This window comes from Fundulus heteroclitus, unplaced genomic scaffold, assembly GCF_011125445.2.
Source record: "Fundulus heteroclitus isolate FHET01 unplaced genomic scaffold, MU-UCD_Fhet_4.1 scaffold_75, whole genome shotgun sequence".
Classification (NCBI taxonomy): domain Eukaryota; kingdom Metazoa; phylum Chordata; class Actinopteri; order Cyprinodontiformes; family Fundulidae; genus Fundulus; species Fundulus heteroclitus.
The window spans coordinates 672,891-698,433 of NW_023397197.1; the positions used below are offsets into that span (position 1 = coordinate 672,891).

General features: G+C 40.0%; 1 protein-coding gene, 1 long non-coding RNA gene and 1 pseudogene across 2 annotated transcripts in view; 1 reads left to right on the top strand and 2 right to left on the bottom strand.

Moving 5' to 3' along the window:
* The window catches only part of LOC118561913, a 716,353-nt gene that overhangs the window by 582,617 nt on the left and 108,193 nt on the right, over positions 1 to 25,543 (bottom strand). The window lies entirely within an intron of this gene.
* LOC118561874 overlaps positions 1 to 25,543 on the top strand; it is a 951,216-nt pseudogene that overhangs the window by 544,946 nt on the left and 380,727 nt on the right.
* Positions 22,614 to 25,440, bottom strand: LOC118561905. Its single transcript, XR_004930359.1, has 3 exons — positions 24,948 to 25,440; positions 22,706 to 22,771; positions 22,614 to 22,631 (listed from the first exon to the last, which is right to left on the bottom strand). It is a non-coding gene; the product is annotated as an uncharacterized LOC118561905 (long non-coding RNA).

Here is a 25,543-nt window from a genome sequence, read left to right on the forward strand (position 1 = left end):
ATAATACAAGATGCTAATAAAAAATGATGTCTAATGATGTGTTAGTTGATTATGTCAACTTTCCATGAAGTTGAACTTATCTGCTGCAGATATCAGGGGCTTCTCATTTTACCTCACTGTTGATTAATATAGCACTTCACATACTAAAACACAGTTTTCTTCTTTAACAGAATTCTTTGTGAATTTTTACAACATTTTTTGAGTAAAACGTTTAACCCTGGCTGAACACAAGTTGGGTCTTATTATCGATATGTCCATAAATTCTAAAACAAGACGATGATAAAACTGGCGCAGTTTCAAAAGCTTTTACAGTTGGATTTGTCTAGTCTCTGAAACTCAGTTTGTAACGTTTAGTACACCTTGTTTTTCAAACCTAAAGTTTTAGTGCTCTGTTAAACTAAAAGGCACAAATTACTAAAATGCCCCATTTCTTAATTCTATAGCGTAGTCTTTGCTGTTCCAATATGTTATATGTGTGCATAACCTGCAACAAGAATTATTGTCCTCTTTATAAATAAAACGTTTTGCTTTGGACGTCATGGATATTAGTGTTACTGCAGCATGCAGCAGCACGCAGCAGCATGCAGCTTTGAGTAAGCTCAGACAAGCTTTCTGCCCTTCCTTGGATCAACTCGCCGTTCATTCTGGTAATGCAAATCTTCAAATAATTGGAACGTGTTTAAGGTATTTTTAGTTTGTAAATGTTTTGTTTGCTCTTTGACATGATATGTTTTTACTGCACATTATGCACAAATATTTCCAGACAAGTAAAATGTACAGAAAAAAATTACAACTCACTGTCCTCGACATATGTTATTTAGTTTAAAATGTGACAAACCCTGGCTCAATGACAAAATGCTCTCAGGAGGAGGAAGGGGTGCAACACACAGCATACACACAGCGGCGTTGGCTTTTCGATCATTAAAATTTGTCTTCAAAACAACATTCAATTACATCTTTTCAACATTGGCTAGAACTGGATGATTGGTTGATCCACCATCAATCGTCGACCTTAACCAAAAGTTAATCTTTTTGACCCTAATTCCACATTGAATTGACATCTTTTGCTATCTGGGAAGATATAATTTACAGGAGACTGGTTTTGGTAAAACAAAACAAAAACATATTTACAAACAGTTTCATGGCAAGATTTATTTTATATTTCTGAATATAAGCTTAAATTCTCCCAGAGGAATCAACATGGATATTTTCATATCCTGTTGTAGAGTGCTCCACGTTGATAGGACAGAGTGAGAAAATGCCTCTTTTCCAAGTCCTGTTTTTACTAATGGAGCACTGAAAGTGATAAAGTCCTGGGAACTAAGTCTTTTGCTGGACTAAATGACATATAACGGGATAAATAACACAGGATCAGACAGCTTTAAAGATGAAAATGTACCAATGCATGAGTTTATGGGTTGATGATGATGATGGCCGGTTGAAATTTAAAGCAATATAAAGTACAGTGAGGTGTGAGAGATGTTGGTATGAACCGTAATTCTCCATGATAGACAGCATCTAATGCAGAGAGGTGGCAGGTGCATTATAAGAAACATCACAGTAATCTAGGTCACTGAGACAGGATGCTACCTTGCACTGAAGTAAATTATATTATTTAGTTAATGACAGGGGAAACCCTGAGCAATGAGAGCCTTAACAGCTTGGTATAATTTATTTAGGTTATTTATGCATTTCACAATAATCGTGTTTTACTTTCGTTAAGGTAGCAGCCAGCAGATTTTTTAATTGATGGAAATGTAACCCATCAACTTCAGAATCATTTCTTCTTTGTGACTTCCCGGAGCTGATTTCTCCTTTCCAGGAGACCTGTTAATTCAGTGTTGAACCAGGAAATGACTCAACCCTTAACTCTCAGCTGATGAAACAGAGCACATTTGTCAATACAATAGTTAAAAATATCAAACAAATAGTCCCAGGAAAAATGTATGTCATCAAACAGATAAATGAACTTCCAATTGTAATGAAATATACCATGAAGAAAAGCCTGTTCTCTAAAATGCTTCATAGTTCTTTTTTACACAAGAACAAGCTCAAAATGGAGGATTTTAGTGTTTCAAACCGCACCAACTAGACAATGATCACTTAGATCATTTACAAAAATTGCATTGAGGATGAAAAGATGGAAATTATTTGTCAGGATATTTGGATTTAGGTTTAGTAGCACCGTCAATAATTTGAGAAACATTAAAAGCAAGACGGTGTGTCTCAAAACCCTCTAACAGGGAAACAGTAAACCAGTCTCAAATAAAATCACATGCCAGGATGAGTTCTTGAACATTTTAATCAGACAAACATTAGGAAAATTAGAAAAAACTGTCAACAATGGCTGAAGGAGTTCTGTAACCAGCAACAACAGCTAAAAGCTATCCGCCACACAAGTCAATCTTCAAAACTGCTTAGGAAGATATTTAGAAACGAGAATCTAGACTGGCAGGATCTAACAAATAAAGCTACACCTCCTCCTTTCCTTGGGTGGTCTGAAGAATAAGTTATGTTTGCTTGAACGCCATTATTTCCTTTACTGAACACCTGCATGACCATCTGGATATGAACATTTTAATGTTTTATATACAGTCTACTAGTACCTCAAATTATCCAGTGGGGCAGAGCAGAGGAGGCAGCTTCACCTTCTGGTGAGAAATCGCTAATTGCTCCTTTAAGGAACTCATAATGCTGCAGCAAACCAAGAAATCTTTGGATAATTTCATGCTCCAAACTTTTTGGGACCAATTTAGGGATGACACCTTCCTGTTTCAAAAGGACGGCACACCAGTGCACAAAGTAAAGCCAGAGCAGGTTTTGGTGGGACGAATTGTACTGGCCTACATGGTCGGTTATGACCTCTGGAGGGCACAGATTAAATGGAGCAGAGAATGTGAGCCGGGACTTCTCACTAGAGTCAGACCTCATACATGATCTTTTAGTCCATTGTAATTAATTCACATAAGCAGACTCTAAATGTTATAGAGACCCTCACCATATTGAGACAGTAGTGTTGTAAACTTTTAGCCACAACAAGACAATAGTCTCCAGAAAGAATTTAAAACCATTTCTGCGTCCATCCATATTCTAGGTGCCATCTTTGGCCCTCACCATTGTTTTCCTTCAATTTTTTTTGTTTAAATGAAAAAGGGAGCTTCAGGAGAAAGTCTAATTCTACTGAGTTTCAAAAATGTTATACGTTTACATTCACACGTTTTTCCTGGTAAGAAAAATCAACAAAAACTGAACTGATACAAAATTGTCTTTAAAGTTTCAAATTGCATAATGATACATAATGACGATAAATTCTTTGGTGTTTTTTTTTTTCTAACAAGATGTGTGAATAGTGCAGTCCCAGTCCGTCTGTTCATTTATTCAGTAAAAGTATTCATGCTCCAGGCTATACTATCACAACCTTGTCTACTTCTGAAAGTGTGAAGCATGTTTAGTGTTCTTGGTTTTTCCAAGTAACTAAATTATTCTACTTCAGTTGGGGTTAAAGAAGCATCTGATGTTGTTATCTAATCTTAATTGAATTTTACCCTATAAACGCTGGTACATACATTGTTGTACTCTGTGAAGTCTCAGGGTTCAGAGTTACCAGAAGTACATTCTTAGCAGCCTAAACAGTAGAAACTTCTTCAGATATTGTTGGTTGAAGTATACCGGAGTTGGCTGTCGCACTTTTTATATTTAACAGACTTTTAAAGTCAGTCCTGTGAAAAATATTTGCCCCGATAACCCCCCTTTCTTTTCTTTTTTTCCACACTTAACTGTCTGTCGTTAAACAAAGTTGAATATTAGACAATGATAACCAGAGTAAATACAAAATGCTGTTTTCAAATGATGATTTCATGTATTGAGGGATATATAAAGATACAGCATAGACTACTGCTCATAACTGTCAAGTTTCTTTTATTTAACTTTAAACCTTTGTGATGTGCTTGTTGGTCTTAGTTAAACGTAGGACAAACTCAAATGTGTGACAGTCTGCCTTTTTGAGATGATGATTTCACTTATTTAAAAAAAGCTATACATAACAGCTTGAGCCTATGTGAAAAAGAAATGGCCTTCTGAACCTGACAAAGGGTTGTTCCTCCGTTGCCTGTCATTAAGCGTTTGTGATAACGGGCAATGAGTCTTTTACATCATTTTGGAATAATTATGGCCGGCTTTTCTTGGCAGAATTGTTTAATTCAGCCACATTGGCAGGTTTTCAAGCATGAATGTTCTATTTAATGTGATGCAATAGCATCTTAAAGGGATTTAAGATTTTGCTACAGTGGACAATCGCTTGCATTGTGTCATTGACTGCAGCATGTAGCAGCAGTGGAGAGGAAAACTCCCCTTTAACAGGAAGAAAAACCTCCAGCAGAAGCAGGCTCAGTGTGAACGGCCATCTGCCTCGACTGACTGGGAGTTAGAGAAGACAGCAGGGACACAGAAAGAACGCAGACAAACGTTCTGTACCAGAGAGGGTAGTGGCAGACTAGCTCCATAGGTAGCTGTGCCCAGGTAAAAAAAACAACATTGTGGTTTAGCAGTCATTCGTTAACCTAGCAAACTGTGCGTATTTGTAGTGCATGTATTTGTAGTTATACTGCATAAAAGGGAAAAATCCAGCCAGCAGTAAGATTAAAACAACAAATTATGCTCCGGTAAAGCTTAAAAATGCCTTTGTAAAAGCAACGGAGTTCAGCTTTCAAAAAACAAAGACGGATGACTAATATATGATTACTTCTGTCAGGGATGTTTTTCCACCTTCCGTTGTCCCACCTTGCTCATTATTTTATAGGCATTGACAACCTTTAATTAAAATATTTTCACCGTACTAAAACCAAACTTGTTTCTGTTATAAACTCATCTTTGGATGAACATTTTCTGAACTATAGTTTATTGAAAGAGAGATGATTGGTGGATGAGGAAATCAGAATGAGACGAGACATGTAGATGAGATGCAAGGTTGCTGTAGTACAAGGGTAGCAGGAGATCCAGGCAATGAAGCAGTGAGCAAAACTTGAGGCACGGATGAAGGCAGGAAAATCCAGCGGCTGAAGCAGGGAACAAACCAGCAGTGTTGTATTTCTACTTCGTTACTGTACTTAAGTATATTTTGGAGTACTTTATACTTTTCTCAAGTATAACATTTTTTGATAACTTTTACCTCACTATATTTCTGATCTTAATTGCATACTTTTACTCCAATACATGTTCAATGTTTGGTTTAGTTACTCGTTACAAAAAGACAGACTCGCCAGTGATTCCCGTTCGGAATCACAGACAGACTCGCAAGTGTTTTGACCTCACCTACTGATTGACTGCCACAAAGTTGGGACTTGCCTGGCCTTGTTCATCACCACCGACTGGATAAGAAGCTGGTTCAGTGGTAGGGCAGGTTAAATTAACCTTGTGGTATAGGTAAAGCATCTAATAGCAGAGAGTTTTCTTAACTCAATGATAACCTGCAGGTGTATCTATTAGCAGGTTTACCACTTCCTGTTTATCAAATTTTACCTGCACTTGATTGTGTACAATTTTAAAGTATATAGCACTGACCTTACTTGAAGAACGAAAACTGAAAGCTTACAAAAAGGTTGTGTTTTCTGTCTAATTTCTCCTGCACTTGGCTGTTTATATTATTTCAAGTGAATTTGACTTTTAAAGTTTACTAAAATCTAAAAATGTCATTCAAACTGCATTTGCTTTGTTTTACTTCTTACTTATACTTTTTATTACATTAAATACATCTATTTTTACAGTAATTTTCATACGTAAGACATTTCAGATACTTTAACTCAAGTAACATTTCAGTCAGTGACTTGGACTTTTACCAAAGTCATATTTTGGAGAGGTACCTATACTTTTACTTCTGACTAATTAGTGCCCAACCGGTGTGACAGATTGCTGAGGGAGTGGAGGGTGAGCTTCTTCTTTTTTTACTGGTGTCTTGCAATCAAATAATGCATTATCACCGCCTACTTGATCTTTAGTTACTTTTCCTTAAATCGTTAGTTTTAGTCCAGTTTGTTGTAGATAAGATGACATGATCTTAAGCACCATCTTTCCGTATTTATTTGAGAAGATATTTGTAATGTTCAGTTGTTTGATTCCTTCTTGTTCCATTCCTTAGATCCATTCTTTGATTTGAGTATTTAATACACTCAAACAGCACATGTTCCACAGTTTCTCATTGACTGCACATCTCACACTTTCCCAATAATATGTAGTGAGCCTCGTGTGGCCTAATCTAATTCTGCTAAACATCCCCTGTTCTCGCCCGCTCTTCCCCAGAGGCTCTTCTTCCCCCACTTTTTGCTGTATCTTATATAAATGTCTTCCTTTATTTCCATTATCCCATAATTTTTGCCGTTGTACCTTAATTTTGTTTCGTATGTAGGATCGTATGTAGGACCTTGTTTATCGTCAACCCCTTCTTAGCTACAGAATCTGCCATCTCATTCCCTTGAATGCCACTATGGGGATTGATGTTCAGTTTTTATGGATTCAAGCACAGACTATGTACTGGTATAATGATAAACTTTCTAACATAATATTCTCCCTACATTTAGATGACACACCTTTGAGACTAGCCAATGCTGCACTTGAATCTGAACATATTAGTATTCTCATGGGTTTGACTTCCTCTATCCATTGTAATGCTAACATGATTGCCATCAGTTAATCTTTTAAACACCTTAACTTTTAATTTAGGAATGTCAAAAGCATAGCTTGTGTTTCCATTATCTGTTTTTTTTTTTTTGACTTATCCGTGAATACATGTACATAATACCCATATCTCTTCTGTATCAAAGTGTTCACATAAGCTTGTATACTTAACACGTTATTGCTTGAACTAATCTTTTTTTTAACAAAGAAAGATCAAAGATAGCAAAGATAGCCGGCATTAAGGTAGTTAGACTAACGGCTCAATTATTGATTCCTAACTCCTCAATTATCTGAATAATACCCTTACTAAATACCTCCTTTTTAATTTTACTACTTTCCCAACTTTCAATTAGTATACTTTTTGTTAGACGTGTTTCTTTTTGACTTTGTAAATGAGCCCAATAATTTACCCTCAAGTGTTTCCTTCTAAGACTTAATGGCATTTCTCCAACCTCGATTTTACTAACCCTAACCCTTATGTCCAACCTTTTTAATGATGAACCGAATCAAAAACAATACAACCGTAATCTAGAACTGATCTAACTAATGCAATATATACATTTTTCAACGCCATACAATCAGCTCCCCATACACCTCCTGTTAAACACCTCATAATATTCAATACTTTCTTAGTATTGAATAGTTTCCACGTAAGCAAACTATCAAACCCCAAGAATTTAAAACCTTTTACGCTTTCTAATCTTTGTTTATACAATTTCAGACAAATTTGACTTTCTTTCTCGTGAAAAACATTGAGATTTCTCAACAGATAACTTAAATCCCCATTTCAAAGACCAATCTTCCACTACAATGAATAGCATCCTGAACTTTCTTTACAACATATTCCTTCCTCTTTTCCAAATTGCCCCGTCATCTGCAAAAAGGGATTTTCCTATGTCAGGTTTATCATAATAGAAAATAGTACTGGACTAACTCCCCTGAGGGGTGCCGTTTTCAACTAAAAATGAATCAGAACTATAATTACCCGCACAAACCTGGAGGGTAAACTGAGTGAGAGGAGGAACTGAAAAAAAAAACAGGAAAAAAGCCGGACCAAAAAACTAAACCATGAGAATTTCTACCAAGTTTCATTTTGGAAAAGAAATATATCGTTGCAAAACTTCTTCAACTTTTAACATGTTTTTACTTTCTTGAGTATTTGCTTGATTGGTTTTATCTTATAAACTACTAACCAAATTATCATAATTTGCATAAAAAGTAGTCGGTATTAGAAAAAAAAAGATATGTAATGTTTTCAGACTTCAAGTAATGAAAGGAAAATAAGCCTATATTCAATTTTAATTAGGTAATGTTTTGCAACAGGAAGACAAGAAAGTAGAGCACATCACCCCAGTTCTAAAGTCCTTACACTGGCTCACTGTATCCCAGAGAATAGACTTTAAAATGCTTCTGTTAGTCTATAAATCCCTGAATGGCTTAGCTCCTAAATACATCACAGACTTGTTATCAGTGTATCAACCCTCCAGACCACTCAGGTCTTCTGGCTCCAGCCTGCTCTGCATACCTAGAACCAGAACTAAACACTGAGAAGCAGCATTTAGTTCCAATGCTTCACTTATCTGGAACAAACTTCCAGAAAATTGTAAAGATGCAGAAAGCCTTAGTTCCTTTTAAATTAAAATTAAAAACACATTTGTTTAGGATTGCCTTCAACTGTTCTAGTTAACTGAATCACCACTTTTTTTGTTCTATTTTCTATCTACATTTTATTCCTACTTGCATTTATTGTTTTATTTTTGCTATATTTTAATCATGTAAAGCACTTTGCATTGTCTTTGTACTGAATTGTGCTATATAAATAAATTTGCCTTGCCTTGCCTTGCCATGTGTTGTGATAATAATAATACCTGCGGATGTTATCTTAGTTGTCCACACAGCCTCCACGGGATTACCTAGTAGGCAGCGGGCCAAGGTAGGAGTGCCTAAACTATTTCCAGGGGCCATTTAAAAAATAATTTCTCTTCAACTTCAATTCAAGAATGGTACAAATTTAGCTTGAAACTCAAAACTAGAGGTAGATGGACGCAGATTACTTACAACTCAGTTTTCTTGTTCACCAGCCCGTGAGTAATTTCCACTTGACCATTTTGACCGGTGGGGCGAAAAATCTAAGGGTGGTAACTCAGAAAGACAGGGTACAGCCTGCAAGTTTGCTGCTTAACATATAACAAATACATGGTGCTCCTAGCTATTTGGAGTTTCAAAACACTGTTACAAACAAGAATGGTAGTGGTACCATTTTAGATGTTTAGATTTTTTTTCTAGTTGAAAGAAAAGTGTAGAAAGAATGTGGTTGGGTTTTATATATTTTTTATTATTAATATGCATTTATTATATCACAAACTCATTGTAAACAACAATTATTTCATATATCACAAGCTAATTGTAAAAAACATTGGTTAGATAAAAAGAAAGACATTCTTTTAATACAATATCACAAACTAATTTCAGAAAATACTACTTTAATATATCACACACTCAATGTTAAAAAACACTCATTTAATATATCACAAACTAATTTTAGAAATTGCTACTTTAATATATAAAGAGAAAGACTGGAGAAAACATGCATGCATTGGTTTCAAGCCCCCCGCCAGTACTGCGTGATGGCTTCAAGTTGATCTTTTAATTCATGGTTTTCTTCGACCATCTCATCATACACCTCGTTGATGTGGTCATGCACCCGTTTGACCATCGTCAATTCGGACAAGTAAGCTTGTGCAACCGCGCTGACTGTGTCGTTGTCTTGATGGATGTTGCGAGCGGCTAGACACTGTTGAACGGCATCGATGAAACGTGTGTTACAAAGCACTCGCATTACACGGTAGTAATTGCTTTCAAAGAACCCATCCTCAAGCTGCTCCAAACATTCATGCTCTCTCTGACTAGGGCGGTCATAAATGCAGCCGTAACATTTATCACGCATGTACTTTTCGATGGCGGCGCTTAAAAGATGGTGCACCACTGTTTTCACCGCTTTGATGAAGCCAAAGCGGATCCATCCGTCGTATTCATCCGCCCCGGTGTCAGTCTCTCCTTGGCTGGATGGAAGCTGCGTATCCTCGGGTTGAGAAGGGTCTGGGGAGGCTGGATCTCCTTGGCCCGAGGGAAGTTGTGAGTCCTGGAGCTGTGAGTACTCAGACTGAGAAGGGTCCGGGGAGGGTGGAAGATTCAGCACTTTTGAATCTTCCTCCTGGGTCTCTGACAGTGATGGCATTGCGGGAAGCCTGGCTGGAAGTCCGGAAATCTTATTCGAAAAAAATAAGAACTCGGGCCGTAGTCTCACACCTCCGGGGGGTCTGGACCAGTAGACGGTATGCCTCTGCAGCCCCGTCAGAAGACTCTCGCTGTGGCTTTCGTGAGAGGATTCAGGGGTTGGCGAGGGTGAAGGCGGGTGGTACGGTCCCGGGAAGAATTTGTCGCTGTCCGGAGAGCCATGCTGCGGTGATGTTGGGTACGTCGTGACGGGTGTGTCAGAAATGATAGGTTCTTGCTTGCTTGTTTCGAACGCCATGTTGAAAAGGAGTGGATCACTATCCATGCTTGAGAAAAGGACCTTATATTATGAGTGCGGCGACCCGGGGGGGCGGGATGAAGGTGGGAGGGACTTTTTTTTTTGTGAGAGTCACGTGGTGGGATCATGTGGAGGTCACGGGAGGGAAGGGGGTGTCACATGAGGGGTCACGTGGTGGGGTCACATGGAGGTCACAGTAGGGGTCAATGATAGGGTGTCACATGAGGGTCACGAGCAGGGTCACGTGACGATCATGTGAGTAGGGTCACCTAAAAGGTCAATTAAAAAATAAGCCCCGCCCCTTTTTAATCGCCCCGCCCACTTTTAACCCATCAAAATCGGATTAAAAAGTGACAGAACATATACCCTTATATCTCTCGCCACTCTTGATCCGCGATATAAAGTTCCGGGACGCAAGTTCTTCTCTAACAGCGCTCCCTAAATTGTGCAACGAGTGCCGTAATCAGTGCAAAATGAGCTGCAATGTGTCTTCCCATGCCAGAACCTCGGACCTCAGCCTTGCATCAGCCTCTCAATTGGCTAGAAATAAAATGCACCCTGAGGAGTAACTTGTCTACTTTTCCCACCTAAATAGTATATTCTATTAATTTATTTGTTATATTTATTTTGGTCACTTTTCTGGTCACTTTAGTTTATTCTTTGTCAGTATTTAATAACGTAACTCAGGTCTCTTAAGTTATTTTTTTTTTAATTCTGTTATGGTTAAAAAAGTTGGTTAAATAAAGATTTAATTGGAATTCTGTGTTTGTGTTCTTTATTAACATTAAATCATTTAGCAATATCATAAAATGTCCAGGCAGAGCTGCACATAAAATATGGTTTTAAATATTTTCAATAATTATCGATATCAATCAATATGCAATTTTTTTATCGATAAGCATTTTTTCTAAATCGTCCAGCCCTATGCCTACCCGTCAAAAAAAATGTATCAATAGCATTGAGAAACCAGCTTACCAGATCCATGGTTTTCAGAGTTTGGATGATATGAAGAAAGTGCTCAGAAAGACAGACATAGCAAGCAGAAGCAGGAGAGGGGGAGGGGGGAGTGAAAGCTGGAGAGAAGAAAAGTACAACTGTCCTCGAAGAGAGACAGAACATTCATTCCGATATATGATGTAAGAAATGTGTTTGGAATTTTAAGATAAATTACTTGAAACCCAGAGCAACTACAACCCAGTTGTGCATTTGTTAAAATTTGAATTTAATACTAATGCTGTTAGTATCAGTTACACTTCTACTTCCAGTGCAGAGTAAATACAAGACATTTATTTGCAGTCCGTTGAATAAATAATTTTGCTGTGTTTTATGATGCAGAGTATCTTAGATAAAAAAAAATAAGGGTGGGGTTTATCTATGCACATTTCTACATCTTCAAAAGAAAATACAGGATAGACAACAGAAATATTGACTATATTTGGTTTAATAGGCACATATTTAGCATCTGTCTCTGTTGCTGGTAAGTTCAGATGCAAACTCTTCCAATGTGAGAAAGTTGTGCTACAGTGCCACCAACTGTCCTCAGTGCAGCCACTGCAGGTTGTACTGTTTCCATTATCTTCATAATCATCATTATTATTTTTCTGGATTTTTACAAATGTTGTACTGGTCCTTTCTCAGTGGAGGACAATGTGTGTCTGAGAGACATGTAATGTCCATGTTTGCTGCTGAAAGAGACTGATGGTCTGACCCCCCTCCTCCTTTCAGGGTGGAGCCTGCTGGAGAACGATGGTTGACACCAGGTCTGAGGAAGTGTAAGTCTGTTTTTCATTTGATTCATGACAACAAAGCAGCTCACATTCAACCATCTTCAAACTGTCCATCACTCATTCAGGAGTCATCATCAAAGTGTCAATAAATGATCAATAACTGCAGCTGGATTGTCTTTGTTCTCTCCATCAGATTCCTGTCAACTCACAATCGACACAAACACAGTGAGCAGAAAACTCAGACTGTCTGAAGACAACAGGAATGTGACACGTGTGGTGGATCTTCAGTCATATCCTGATCATCCAGACAGATTTTATGTTCCTCAGCTGCTGTGTAGAACTGGTCTGACTGGTCGCTGTTACTGGGAGGTCGAGTGTAGAGGAGAAGTTGAGATATCAGTGAGTTACAGAAGAATCAGGAGGAGAGAAAATAGTGAAGACTGTTGGTTTGGAAGGAATGATCAGTCCTGGAGTCTGAACTGCTATAAGGATGGTTACTTTGTCTATCACAATAACATAGTAACATCTATCTCCTCCTCCTCCGTCTCCAACAGAGTAGCAGTGTATGTGGACTGTCCTGCTGGTATTCTGTCCTTCTACAGAGTCTCCTCTGACTCACTGATCCACCTCCACACCTTCAACACCACATTCACTGAACCTCTGCATCCTGGCTTTGGATTCTTGTGGCTCGGTTCTGGTTCCTCAGTGTTTCTGTGCTGATTGAGTCTAAAGAGTCTCCTCCTGTCAGAGAAAGCCTCTCCCTGTTGAACAGATAGTTCAGTCTGTTCATGTCTGTCTCTTTCACTCAGAAACACGTTTTCACATTCATGGATTCAATCTGTTTCTTTGTGAAACTCTTCTAAATGATTCCTTGGAAACCTCTTCCTCTTCCAGTCCTTTAAAGATGGAAGCTGGGATTATTCCAGGATCCACATGTTGTTTTTCTGCCTGTTTTCAGTCAAAGCTTCACTCTGAATATCAGCATGTTGACTTTCTCTCTTGGTTTTTTACTTTCATTCATCCGTCAGATTTCATTGAAATGTTGGCCAGTTTTTCTCAATCTCTGGACATTATCTGTTTCTGTCGGCTCCAATTTTTCTAAACACTTTTTACATTCACATGTTAAATCTTCCTTTTGTATATTTGCTGCAGTTCTACTTCATGTGTTTTAATGTGAAATAAACAGATTTTCTTCTTCTGGATTTTATTTTGTTCCTCTGATCAATTTTCAATGTTTCAATAAAACTCTGACGCTTGTTTCAATAAAACAGATTTTTTTTCTATCAACACTGACTTTCAAAAAGTCTTAATTTACAGTAAAACATTTCCATCTTCTTTCTGACATGTTTTTAAATGACAGATTTTGTTCTTTAGTTGAATAAATCAGCAGCAGAAACTCAAAGCAATGATGAAATGATATTTCTGCTCCATCTTTCCAAACCTTGAAAACACGTTGAGAATGAAAGAAGAGCAGACGCTGACAGTCTGGGACTAAAATCAGCTTCTTTACTTCCAAACTGCTGACTTGGACAGACTGAAGACCAGTTTTTCATTTTCTAGCTAAACTCCTGCGGCACCAAACCAGAAGCTTAACCAACACCAACAACAGAACCACATGGAACATTTCCACATCACAACTTCTTCCTATTCTGGACTTTTAGTTTTACACAGGAAACGTGTGAACGCACACACAGAGCCGCAGCGTGCACGGCGTCCTGCTGCTCCTCTTAAAGGGACAGTCCCACATTTTCAGGTTCCTGTTCCAACGGTGGCCGTTTCTCAATTCACGAGAACGCGAGTACGGACTCGCGCTCTCGTCAAGTCCGGTCTTGGCGAGAACACAAGCTGCATGAAGCTGACACCCCACCCACTGAAAAACCTCGGTTAAATAGACGGAATGGTTAGTGCTTCGTTTGTGCCGTTGAAATTAGCGTTTGTGCTGTTTTGGTTTCGGAGATATTATGAATTTTAATTTCAGCCGATGACGTCATCATAGCCCGTCGCTTCAAAATGAAGTGCTACGTTTTTCTTTCTTTGTTTTTCTTTCTTTGCTGGTGCTGAGTTGGATCCAAAACAATCCACAGTGGGCTACTTTTTCAGTGCTTTGTTTGTGCAACAACAACCTTGGAATAAAATAAAATAAAGTTTTCATTCAGATTTGCAGCCCAATAGTTTTTGGGGAGCGTTAAGTTTTTAATATTTTGTGCTGAGCTCAATACAAAACAAACCAAATTGGTCTATATTTTTAGGCATTTCTAATTCAATCTATATGCTTTATACTTTCAGCTGATAACACAGTCAATATATTCAAAGTTGAACTGGCAGTGGTCCCCCCATGATCCCCCTCCTCCTAATTCTAGGGGACGCTTTAACATGTAAATGAAAATGCTGTGAGCTATACAAATGCAAATCAGGGTTGCAGGGGGAGTTTACCCATGTCTCGCATTCAACTCCCCTTCAACTCCTCTTGGACGCAATCTACAACTTTCAGCCAGTCCGCAGACTGACGAGAGTGTACCACAATAGTGTACCACAATAGATTCGCTGATTTGCACATCTGCACATTTGCACATTGTATCGTATCCTGCAAAATTGATGCTGCACCTTAACCGGAAACGTACTGCAAAACTGTGTACAATGCAACTGTCTACTTTTAAATCACTGCTGCACCTTACTGCATATTTGTCTACATTTGGTTTACATTGTTTACATTTCAACTGCCTACTGTTCACTGCTGCACTTTATCCGGAAGTAAATTGAAATTTATCCTGTAAGTGACTGCGATTGATCACTGCACTTTATCCTGTACTGTAATTCACTGCAAGGTATCCTGTAGAGTTACTGCAATATTTCTGAGCTGTGTGAAAACAAAATTTCGTTCTGTATGCACTCTGTGTATACAAAATGACAATAAAGAAAGTCTAAGTCTAAGTCTAAGAGAAGAAACTGCTGATTGCAATCAGTGGACTGTCTCATATGAGTCAGTCGGTATTGAAGCAATGCCAAGAGCGTGGAAATGTTCAAGTCAGAAGTTTTGGTTGGGTCATTCAGGTTAAAGTAAATGAAATGGGGTTTAATGAACTAAAAATAAGTCCGACTTTAATGGAGAGGTATAGTGAGGATTTAACTATATATACAGATGCATCTAAACTAACGGATAAAAGAATGGGTGTTGCTTATGTCATTCCAAAATTAAACATTAAAGTTGGAAAAAGAATCAGTGATGATTTAGCAGTTTACACAGCAGAATTGATTGCTGTGTGACTAGCTTTGCTTTGGGTGAGGTCAATAGGCCAAGGAAGGCAGTAATTGCTTCAGATTCCAGCTCAGCTTTAATCAGTATTAAAACATTTCAGTCAAAATCAAGGCAAGACATTGTGTATGATATACTGCAAGCTGCAAATAATCTAATAAAGTCAGGAATTAATATAACTCTGGTATTGTACCAGCTCATATAGGAGTAATAGGAAACGAGTTAGCAGATAAAAGTGCTAAGCAAGCAGCTAGACATTCTAATATAGATGTTGAAGTGCACTACAGCAAAGCAGAAATTAAAAGTATGGTCAAAAACATAGTTAAGGGTAAATGGCAAACATTATGGGACGGTGGGCATACTGGAAGACAGTTCTATAATATTCAGAATAAAGTGGGAAAGAGCAGAAATACAAACAGAAGCAAGGAGGAGGAGGATGTATTTTCTAGAATGAGGTATGGACACACACGTCTAAATAAAACTTTGTTAATAATGAAAAAGCATGCTGATGGCAACTGAATTCTGTGGTAGTCCAGAGACTATAGAGCATGTTATTGTACACTGTAATATTTATCAGGAAGAAAGACAAAGACTAGTCTTACAATTACAAGGAGAACAGATGAGGCTAAACTTAGAAGAAATTCTGCAAAAAAACACAGGGGAAATGAGTGTAAACTATGTAATTGGCTTCCTGAGGAATACAGGACTAATTAAAATAATTTAGTATGATCTTTTTGTTTGTTTTGTTTTGATTGGTTTGTTTCGTTATGTTTGTTTGTGTGTTTGTTTTATTTGTTTGCAACCTATTAGGAAAGGTTAGACTCCAGTACCACACTCCAGTCCAGTTGGTGGCGGTAATGCACCATTAAAGTTAGTTGCCAACCGCCATAAAAACTAGAAGAAGAAGAAGAAGTGGACCGTCTCGTCAGCTAATAGTGCTGATATGAATGAGCGGTTCACTTAACTGCAGAATTCGGTAAACTCCAGGTTGCTGTCCATAGAGGACAAGTTGGCGGCTCTGCAGTCGAACAACTGTGCGGGAGAGACTAACTCCAAGAAGAGAAGACGGGTGCAGAATCCCAAGCTTAGGTAAGAATATGTTCGGTGACTGCTAGCTAAGCTAAAAGTAGCCTAGCCTACAACCAAATCTAAGATTAGCCTAGTAGCCTTGCAAAAGAACAAGCTTTATTAAAGTGTATTTTTATTTACAGGAAGCAGTATGCCGTCTTCACAACTCGGAGACATGAGGCGCTATGAACCGGAGCGAGGCGGTGACCTCCTATTTGCTCGGAGCAATGTCTGCAAGTCCAGATTTACACGATGCTGATAAAGACGATATTGTGTGTAAGTGAATTGTTTTATGTTTAATGTTTAATGTTATTGTGACTTGCGTTTGATTTTTATTCATACCACTCTCATTTATTTGTTTTCCAGCCTGGCGAAGAAGATGGCGTTGTTGGCGTGGTCTCTGGATGGATTGGACGGCCGCCGCCATTTCGTAGGCCGGTGTTGTGCGCAATTCTGTTTCCCCCGTGTCGGGAGCGCACTTTGCAGCCGTTTTGTTAATTTCTCGGTAAAACAAATCCTATAATCGTGTCTAGGTTGTAACATTCAGTTTAATCGGCAGCCGTTTACAAAATTGTAAAATAAAAATAAATAAACGGTCTTTCAGACATCTCCCGAAAATTTTGGGAAATAAAGAGCAAATGTTTCTAAATTCTCAAAAATTATGTGTGATAGCATGTAGTATACTAGAAATTTCCTTAATCCAGTAAACTGTCATATTTTACATTACATAGGGATGTACTGGGAAGTCTACACTCTTGTGTTTTCAGAAAGTCTTAGGCTGTTTCTCAATTCACGAGAACGCCATAATGTTTGTGTCCTATCAACCATCCCATCCTCCTCTTTCAGCAATGTAAAATCATAAATACACATTACGTGCTGGAATAGTGTTTTATGGCTTACTTTTATTTGTCAGGTTAAAGTGACAAAAGTTGGAAAAAGACCGTTTATCTTGCCATTTATAATAACATAAAACAGCGTAAGAAGACCTAGTTTATTTATTTTTATTTTACAATTTTGCAAACAGCTGCCGATTAAACTGACTGTTACAACCTTGACATGATTATATGAGTTGTTTTACCGAGAAATCAATTAGAAGCGCCGGGAGAACGGCTGCAAAGCGCATTCCCGACACAGGGGGAACAGAATTGCGCACAACACCGGATTTCTCTGAACTCTGTGTGAAGCTGCAGTCCCGGTTAGAGGCGACGCCGAAGTACAGAGCCACGCACAGTAGGCGTCTGCACATCGGACCTGCCTCGGAAAGAACGCTGCCAGCAGTTACCTACAACCCCGAGGAGGCAAACGGACAGTTCACGGAGTTGTAATTTTTGGATCCTCGCGTTGTATATAGGTGTTTGTTTTAATCTTTGCATAAACATCTTCCTGGCAAATGTTCATTTCCTGTATAAAGTCATTCATGGCCTTGATGGTAGCCTAATAATGGTGTAGTAGCCTACATAGGATAACATGAATATACAGCATAATATGAATGAATGAATATATATATATATATATATATATATATATATATATATATATATATATATATATATATAAATTTATTGGGGTACTGCCAACCAATCAGGAGTGATTTTACTTGTTTGAAAGAAGTGGTTCCATCCAATACTCAGTAAGAACGTTCAAGCCTGGCCTGGCCACGTGTGGTTTTGCTGCCAATCACGAGTGACTTTACTTGTTTGAAAGAAGTGGTTTCAGCCAATACTGAGTAGGTTATTCAAGCCAGACCTGGCCAGCCGCGCGGGTTCGCTGCATTCATATGCTAATTAGGGCCATTGGTACAGCTGAAAGCTCATTGTCCGGTTCCGACAATTTGTGGCACTGACAAACGGCGATGAGCGCGGGTTGCAAATTGTCGTTAACTGCCGAAAATGAGGGAGATCTGCGGTAGTTTACGGGGACGAAAATCTCACTTTTCATGCAGTGATGCATAATGCCAATAAAAAGTGGAGTAGTCCTTCAGCCTAATTAAAGGTTTAGCTTAGGTGGACAAAGGAACGTTTTAGGAGATCGTTCCTTACAGTGTTGTTAAACTTTATAGGCTGACTAGTGTGATTTATTTTTTGCAGTTTTTCTGTTATTGATTTTAGTTTGGGTATGTTTTCTGCGTTATATAAACCTGTGTACTTTAATTGCCCTTTTGTTAGGTGCAGACACCCCCAAATCTCCCCATTGTAGAGCAATAAAGGTTTGCTATTCTAATTAATTCAGAGGAGTAATAAACTATGACTTCTAAGATCAACTATAACCAAGTTATTGTTTGAAAATGTTATAAACATTATACTCTCGAAGAAGAATAAACCCTTCTGATTAGGAAAAATAGACTTTATGAAAACAGTTGAACATTCTAATAAATTAAATGCCTTTTTGGTCGCTCACTTGTCATTGCTATGTAAAGTTCTTTAAATGAGAAAAAATAAATCGTAATATTTATTCAGGAATAAAGTACAAAACAATATAACACACACATTTTACAATAGCGGCTAAAACAACTTGCATGATAAAAGAAAAATGTAAAATTAATAACTGCTTTCTTGAGAAAAGTGTTGAGACCAAACGGTAGATCTGACCACATCTTCTTACACAAATTAGGAACATCATTAAGGACGCCTAAAGAAAATGTCAACATCCGAAAAAATATTTGAACTGCGTAGTTAAAAGAAAAAACCTGTCCTACCATTCATCTAATCTCCACTCCTTGTCCGATATGGAAGGCTGTTGTTCGTCCGCTGCCTTCTCTTCATCTGAAACGTCTAGGTCGAACATCTGAAGCTCCAGACACACATATTCTTCCTCCGATACATCAGAATGGTCTCCTGGTAGGAATCGCTCGGTTGAAGTCGAAATTTCGTTTCAGATTTCTCGTTTTGGCTATCGCATGTAGTGCAGTAATCCGCCATGTTGAGATGAACGTTCACGTACTGACGTCACGACTTCAGGGTTGGAGGGCGCTTGAAATGTGATCAGAATCTTTTCCGATTTTCTCTTAAATGTGAAAAAGAAAAGAAAAAAATTCGGTGGTATATTTATTTAAGGTTAAGTCAAACTGATGTACCCTTCATAACCGGTTTAATTCGCTTTTTTTTCTAATTCTATGATTAACGGGAAGTAAGCCTAAGGGCGACGCTAGAGGGCGCCCCCAACACATTTTTCGCCCTAGGCAATTGCCTAGCTCGCCTATAGCAATCGCCGGCCCTACCCACCGCGACCCGAGTCATTGCATTAGAACGGGAGAAAATGAATAAAATAGAAAGTCCAGCAGGACAAATAGTGACTCCCGTGTGTTTCACTGCTCTTCTGACTGAGCCGCTGCATCCTGACTCCGCTCTGGAGCGTTTTTCCTTCTAAAGCCGCGATGCAGGTGAGTTTTTTGGGAGAAGAACAAAGTTATCAGTAGTTGTTGTTGCTCTTTTTTCTTCTGGGCAAAAAGATTCTTATAAACCGACATGCCACCATGGATTATGTCTGAGAACCGTGATGAACGGCTCATCAAAGGCTCCCATTCCTGAGCTGCTCGCTCAAGTTCAGCGGCCATTCTCAGTATTGTTGCTAAGCGACCAAGTGTTAGTCCATCCTCCTCATCTTCATCCACACTTGTGTCCTCTTCTTCCTCTTTCATCGTCGTTTGGTGGCTTTGTCACTTCTGCCAGGTCTGCATCAATCAGGGCATTAATGTGATCTGGAGTCATGTCAGTAAAGCCGTCTCCTCCAAGCTGTTTAGATTCACAGCTGGATCTACGGCAGACTGATGGATCTACGGCAGACTGGTGGATCTACGGCAGACTGATGGATCTACGGCAGACTGGTGGATCCACGGCAGAGTGATGGATCTCGTTAAGCGAGCCTCCGGTTGGTTTTAGAGAAACTTGAAATTGCAAGAGAATTTGCAAACTTAAATTTGGCTGTTTTACGTACGTGTAGATATTAAACTGCAACATTATTGACACACAGGTAAAGAAGAAGCAGAGAGACTGTTTAGCCAATCAGAATGCAGAACACAGCAGTGAGACCGTGAAAGGTGAACCGTGATGTAGCGAGGGTTCACTGTATTACAGGTGAGTAAAGGATCCAGGTGTAAAGGTGAGGTCTTTATCTGAGCCTTCATCACATGTCAGCAGCTCAAACCATGAAAAACACACCTTGGAGAACTCTGTAAGCGGTAACCTGCTTAGAACCCACATGCATCGGTCCATCCATGTTTGGTTAGATCAGTGAAGGTCAAGCAAGGCGAGGCTTTCTACCATCTCTGACAGAAACGTCTAAATTCACGGTTCTCCACAGTGTGGAGGAGGAACGTGAGAACTTTAATCATCTGGTTTGCAGGCTTCTTCTCAGAGGAACCAGGAGGAGAACCCGGCCAGGATCATGGTTCTGGGAACAGATGGTTTCCTGGACATGATGGCTCTGGACTCTGATGAGACCGGATGACCCATCAGAACATAATGATTCAGGTTAAAGTGAGACTTTGCAGCAGAACCGTTAAACGTTCCACAAAGTGTTCTAGGAGGTGAAGTTAGAGCAGATTGCACATTAGAGATGAACCATTGCTGGTTAATAAAGTGAAACATGAACTTCTAAATGCTGGTTAGTGTTAACGGGTCGGCCTCCACAGAACCGACCCAATAAATGCGTCTCAGAACAACGATCCGTCACCAGCAGCTTCATTTCTACAGTAAAGTTCTGGAGGGCAGCGCTAGGACTTAGCCGCTCTGCTGCGCAGGCGCCGTTTGATGATGTCATGGTCGCTCTGGCCCTCGCCGTCCGTCTCCTGGTTGATCATCTGCAGATAAAAGGAAAGGCTCTCGTTGGCAGGAGGTTAAACATCTGAGGTTTAAAGGTCTTCAGCCATCAGAACCTCACTTAGAACCAGACCCAGTCGGAGCTAAAGAACCAGAACCGCTGGGTTCTAGCAGCAGCTGGGAGGAACCAGAACCAGAACCACTGGGTTCTAGCTGCTGCTGGGAGGAACCAGAACCAGAACCACTGGGTTCTAGCAGCAGCAGCTTGGAGGAACCAGAACCAGAACCACTGGGTTCTAGCTGCTGCTGGGAGGAACCAGAACCAGAACCGCTGGGTTCTAGCAGCAGCTGGGAGGAACTAGAACCAGCAGTGCAGCGTCAGCGTCTCAGGTCCACGGCTGTGATCACTCTGCAGGGATTCAGTTCCTTCAAGCTGAGATTGGGTTGATTACTTCTGGCAGGACACCAGAGGGGTCCAACATGCGGCCCGGGGGCCATTTCTGGTCCTCTGGCATTTTAAACGGCCCATGACCTCAACAATAAGATAATAGAACAAGTTTGACCCAGTTTATTATTACTGAGGATTATTAGGGAGAAAATTTACTTGCGGACTAAAATATTCTAAAAATGAAATTTACAACAAAGTGTTTGTCTTTTAGTAACCCAGATTTATCTTTTATTTGAATTTGACAGTCTGACATAAATCCAGTGACTTGTGAAAAGCAGACGTGGGGTCAGCCACTCATTAAACTTGTTCCATATCCATTTATTTGATTGCTAAAAACAATTATAATACTGTTTTATTTAACTTTAATATAAAGAGAACACATTTCTGTGTTCAGAGGTTACTTTGACCCTGACCAGTTGGTTCTGGGTAGGTTAAATCCTGCATGTCGGGGCTATAAAGAACTTTACTACAGGCAGCAGCTATCAGCCATCAGATCAAACATCATTTATTTAATTAATTTTAGTTATTTAATTTAGCTGATGGTCAGTCAGGGAACAGGTCTGGACCCTCAGCAGATCCACCAGAGGAGGAAAGAAGAACTGATGATGAACTAACAGGTCTAATGAAACCGGCCTGGTTGACTGAGGTCTGGGTTCTGCTGGTTCTCCTGCAGCTTGCTGAGATTGTCGGTTCAGGGCTCTTACCGGGTGGGGGGGCATGTCCATGGGGCAGGAGATTTCAGGTCTGTAGAGTTTCTTTCTGCCCCTCTTGGCCCTCAGGCTGAGGGAGGAAGAGGCGGCTGCTGAGTCTGGGTCCAGACGGCCGCTGACCAGGCTCATCATCTTCTTGGCTGCAGGAACACGGGTCGTCCAGCGTGAAGCAAACAGAACCAGAGGCAATAATCACTGATGACAGCTGCTTCTGCCTCATAACCACACAGAGAATTAACTTCTTAATCTGGACGGCATTAAATTAGCCTCTGGTAATAAAGTAAAACCCGTTTCTGACTCTGGTGAGCTTCAGCCCACCGGTCCTGGTTCTGGGTTCTTGTCGCACGTTTCTGACCTTTGGAGCCCAGCAGAGTCGGGGAGCTCTGCAGGAAGTCTCCGATCTTCTGCAGCGTGCCGTCCTTCCTGCTGCTCTGGGAGTTAAACCCACAACCTGAGGAAGAGCTCTGACCACAGAAGTACAACAGATCAGCTCTTTGTCTCCAGGTGACCAGTTCAGCTGTTTGGTTCTGGTCGGTACCTCTGCTTTCTTTGGAGTGAGCTTGGTTCTGGTGTTCCTTCGGTTCTCACTCCCCACTTCCTCCTGCTGACACAGAAACGGACCATAAGCAAGGCATCATGAGTCACAGTGGCAGGTGGGGTTTTAATAAATTCATTAACTTGAAGAGAAGTTGTCACTCCTTATTCTATGTGTGCAGAGTTTGCTGTAAAAAGATCATCAGTGCTCGAATTCATCCTTTTCATCTATTGTCCTGATATCAGCTCTAGAGCCGATATTCACCAGACAATAACAGAGTTATTTATTAAATAACTTTAAAACGGTGTGTAATTACACAACACTGATGTCCCGATGTTTGTAAAGCTGCTGAGATTAAACTTTTAGTCTTTTGTACAGTGGCTAAACTTGGTGTAAAAGCAACACAACTCATCACCCTGAATGCACCGTCCCCACTGTCAAACATGGTGGTGGCAGCATCATGGTTTGGGCCTGCTTTTCTTCAGCAGGGACATGGAGGATGTTTAAAATTGATGGGAGGATGGATGGAGCCAAAAACAGGACAATTCTGGAAGAAAACCTGTTGGAGTCTGAAGAAGACCTGAGACTGGGACGGAGATTTGTCTTCCAACAAGAAAATTATCCAAAATAAAGCAAAATCTACAATGGAATGGTTCACAAATAAACATATCCAGGTGTTAGAATGGCCTAGTCAAAGTCCAGACCTGAATCCAATCCAGAATCAGACATACTTTAATAATCCCAGAGGGAAATTACTTAAGAATTTGTGGAAAGAACTGAAAACTGTTCACAAATGCTCTTTATCTAACCTCACTGAGCTCTATCAGTTTTGCAAGGAGGAATGGGCAAAAATACGCCAAGCGACCTGCAGCTGTAATCGCAGCAAAAGGCGGCGCTGCAAAGTATTAACTCAAAGGGGCTGATTAGTTTTGCACACCCAATTTTTCAGTTTTTTATTAGTTAAAGTTTGAAATATCCAATAAATTTCGTTCCACTTCATGATTGAGTCCCACTTGTTGTTGATTCTGCACAAAAAATCCATTTATAGTGATGATCCATTTAGTTATAAAGTCAGTTTAGGAGAGAAATCAAAGTTTTCCTCCAGACGTCAGAACCCGTCAGGACGGCGTAGGAAGCCTGGACCGGCGCCGGTACCGGCAGACCGGCTGAACCCAGTCGGTTCAACAGCCTGGGCCTTAATGGACAGAACCGGATGGTTTCTCTGCTGCTGGAGGCGTTAAACTAACGACTGATGGTGATCAGGAGATGGAAACACCAAACATGGCAGATGATGATGGAGACTGATGGTGAAATGGTTCCGAGGGGTTCTGGATGGGAACGTGGTTCTAACTAGAGAAAAGCAAACGGTACCTTAGGTGTTGTTGCCCGTTTACTCCTCCTGAAGATGTGAGACTTAAAAAACAACAAGAATTTGGTTAAAAGCAGCTTTAATCTGGTCATATTCTGCAGATTAAATGTTAACTTTGAATCCGAGTATTTCTCTTCTACTCCAGTAAAAACCAGAAACTGAAGACCAGAGCTGAGAACATAAGCAGAAACGTCCTCAAATGGACCAGAACCGAACCTCCTCCAGCTTCAGTGTTAAATGAAGAGTTAAACATTAAATAATTTCACCTGATGGACCTAAAGATGGACCCACTGAGACCATAAAGTCCAACAGACATGTGTTGGGTCCAGATGTATTCACATGTAGAGCTAAATGAGGACTAGAGTCGGTTTAGGAACCAGTTCAGTTCCTTGGTGGATTCAGGGAAGAGTTTCTGACCAGGCTGCCTGAAATGTTTGGTTACATCCTGAGAATGAAACTGATTTTAAGCTCTGAATACAGAGCTTCAGGTGTCAAAGGTCACCTCCGTTCCAGGTTCTGAACTCTAAAACATTTCCTACAGGTCAAAGGTCACGTCCTACAACAGAAACATCAAAGCAACCAGAGCTCCTAATGATCTATATTCTAGGAAGGTAAACCCTAAACTCTGAGTACAATAGAGTTTATATTTAGTATTGTCAGGATTTCTCAACAGGCTAAATCTACGTCAGAAACCTCACCATGTTTACCTTTTACTTTTTCAGACATCAGCAAAGAGAAGATGAACCTTGAAGTGGAGACTAGTACCGACAGGCTGGAGCTTCAGAACCAGAAAAGCCCAACAGAACCGCGCAGTAAGTCGAGTAAAGGCCTAAAAGCTTAAAGCCACAGGAATGTAGCAGTGGAGTAAAAGCTGACCTGTTTTCACTCTAAGCCAGAGTTTCTGGACTTTTCTGGCAGACACACGCTGGACATCTGAGGATGGCTGCAGCTAACATCTCCCTAAAATAGAAATGCAAACATGCGTTTCTATTCTATCCCAGTGTCTCCTGGACCCAGATCCCAACAGAACCAGGGATCTGTTCAGAACCGGCCCTCCAGGCTCTGAGGCTGGAAGGAGGGGCGCAGCGCTGACGCAGTGAGAGTCGAGCTAACAGCAGCTAGCGTGTTAGCTATGTAGACCGTTGATGTCGCTCTCTAACATCGATACATTTAAACCAAACGATGCTCAGCCTGACGGCCCACTGGGTGGAGTCTGCCTCGTCTGATGTGCCGTCCTTGATGAACTCATTTCCATGAACAGAGAAAGTAGACCTTGGATTACATTTGGTGCAGAAAGTTTACTTTTAGCAGCTCATTTTGCCCCAAACACATGAAGAGTGTTAAATCTATTGGCTGGTTTGCTGCTAAAGGCCAAAGAGAATCAAGAAAAACCTGATTGAAGAGAATCTCCATCAGGAAAAGGAAGCGTTGAAGGATAAATAAATAAACACACTTTGCTATGTTACATCAAG